The sequence below is a fragment of the Montipora capricornis genome, chromosome 6, assembly GCF_036669925.1.
Source record: "Montipora capricornis isolate CH-2021 chromosome 6, ASM3666992v2, whole genome shotgun sequence".
Lineage (NCBI taxonomy): Eukaryota > Metazoa > Cnidaria > Anthozoa > Scleractinia > Acroporidae > Montipora > Montipora capricornis.
The window spans coordinates 58,429,345-58,431,844 of NC_090888.1; the positions used below are offsets into that span (position 1 = coordinate 58,429,345).

Below are 2,500 nucleotides of genomic sequence, written 5' to 3' on the forward strand. Positions count from 1 at the left end.
GCTTTGATGCAGATTTCCTGGAATGGTTTCTGCAAAAATATTTGCGAGGAACAGCAACAAAAACCTCGCACAGATCGATGGCATTCAACAGTCAAGGTTACGTGACGTGAAAATTGTAAATCCCAGGTGTTAAGAAAATTCAACTTTGTGGCTGAAGTTCACTCACAGTTCATCTGCAGCAAGAAACCCAGTGGACGATTTTATACGATCAAAGTTGTATGACCGCGTTACAGTTCTCAATAACGTACAACGGCCAGCCAAACTTATTTTCAAAAGCAAAAACCTTTCGTCCATCAAGACTAAGTTGCTCCCGTAGTTCCCGAGAACAAAGAAGAATTTCGTTGCCAGTTCGCTGGTTTCTGTAAGATTTTTAAATAATCTGGGGGCAGACCAACACCCCATGTCAAGAAAATTCACAGTAGCCAAAACCAACAAAATGATACAAGAGGACGCATTGCTACTTGACATGCAGACTTGCGAAGTAATCAATCGTGTGTCCTCGACCGTTGATTTGGAATCGCTGAGTGTTCTCTCCGACCTTGAAAAAAATTCCTCTGGCACCCAGGGTATGAGTCGTCTAACTTTCCACAAAATTTGACAAATGCTAGAGTGTTATTCTCCACTTCGATCGATCACTGTCTCGATCACTTCGAATCTTTAGAGTTTGCGCAGGCGCAGTTACGCGAAAAAAGTCATTTTACGTCATTATTCTCTAGCCAATCAGCGGTTTTTGCGCTCTGTCTGTTTATGCAGCTCTCAGAAAAGTAATCCAGCGCCAGCTTATAAACTAATCGTGAGCAATTTCCCCCCTTGAATTTTATGTATTGTTGATGATGATAATGATAACACAAAGAGGGAAGTTTGTGAGAGTCGTATATATAGTTACTTAATTAATAGCAAATAGACTGAGGGGAGTACAATTCAGGGAGTAATCGGGCGAGTAATTTGAAAATCAATTTGAAATTACGAGCACGATTACCCCTGAATTGTACCACACGAAGTCCTAAGTAGTACTAATTAATCGTAACTATTACAAAATGCGAGGATAAAAAGTCTTTGACCACCTTTTTGAGTGAAAAAGTTAAAATCATATTTAATTTGTTTTGCAAATAGTAGGAAAAATGCAAGAAAGACGCTATCCAAGTGTATGTGATTGACGAGCGAGTGACGTAGGTGTCCAATTACAGCTTGTTCAAATTGGATACCTGTAACTGGACACCTATCATCGCGCACTAATTACGCGACAAATAGGCACGCATAGAACCAATCAGATTCCAGAATTTTGTAATACAGTCAACTCTCTCGTGAGCGGTCACCTTCGGGAATTGGAAAAAGCGTCCGTTCGTAGAGCTGTCCGCTTACGAGAATTTTTCCCATAACGTGACACTACAAATACATGTTAACCTCTTGACAGCCATCTCCTTGGTTTTGTATTTTAGAGTTTGCCTCTCCCTCAACGACTTAAAATGCTCCCCAGACCAACGATTCCACAGAACAACGACGCAGGTATCTTGCTCTCTTCCTCATATCTGGATCTACTTCGTCTAGGTCTTCGTCTGGAATAAGCTTGGGTTGACCGAACATCATGGCACTGGGGGTAAAAACCGACAATTTTCCATCATCCTCCACACCATACAGTGGTCGATTGTTAAGGAGGTTCAAGCCAGTTTCAAGGCTTCCAAGTGACACTCTTATTAGAGGGATCTGAACCACAACGCTGGCTTTTGGCTTGAACTCACATGGCCTCACTGAATGTAATCCTTAGCATCGATCTGAGCCACCCTATTTAATACGAACTGTTTGCAGTTCCCTTTGCCGGCTATCCAGTGAAGTGCCACCGCGCTATCTGTCCATCCGTGCACCGGCCTCACTGCAGAATCCTCCAATATTATCGACAAGATAATCCTTCTCGTCAGCTTCTTCTTAATCTCCCTTCTTTCCCTTTCTTCCTTCCAGTCTTGAAATTCTCTTGTTTCTCGTTCCCTCCAACTTCGCTCCAGCTCTTCTGGCCCTTCGACCGCCCTTTCGTACTTTTCCAAGCTCTTTTCAATCCCTGTGCCCCACGTTCGAATGTCGACTTCCTCTTCGCCTTGTTAAACTTTCAGTTTCTGTACTCTCGCCTTTATCTCATGACACTCCTCCACTTTGCTCTCGAGAAGTTTGCGATGGCTCTGAATTGGTTTTAATGATTTAGTTCCAGCGATTTTGTCTGAACCTTCGCGCGTCAGTTTCAACACCTTCAGTTTCTTAAGGTAAAGTTTGCCACGAGCTTAATGGCACATCAGGCCGGAGTATTTCTACTTCCCCTGGATGGGATGCTAGTCCATCGCAAGGTTACCCCCAGTATTAAATTCGTCGGTACCCATTTTTACTCCTACAATCTTGGACAAAAAGGGTTGAGAATATTAAAAACAGGGGTTATTTTGCGCACTACGTCCTCAATATCGCACATTATTAGCGATCCCCCTCCTCCCTACAACCAATGTTGATAAGCCCAGGT

The 2,500-nt window shown here is 43.0% G+C and overlaps 1 long non-coding RNA gene across 2 annotated transcripts in view; it reads right to left on the reverse strand.

Annotated features, from left to right (window-relative positions):
* Nucleotides 1–736, reverse strand: part of LOC138050697 (uncharacterized) — a 2,947-nt gene extending 2,211 nt beyond the window's left edge. For both annotated transcript variants that reach the window (XR_011132672.1, XR_011132671.1), the window contains exon 1: nt 1–736. This exon is cut by the window's left edge. This is a non-coding gene — a long non-coding RNA (uncharacterized lncRNA).
* Nucleotides 737–2,500: the final 1,764 nt, after the last annotated feature.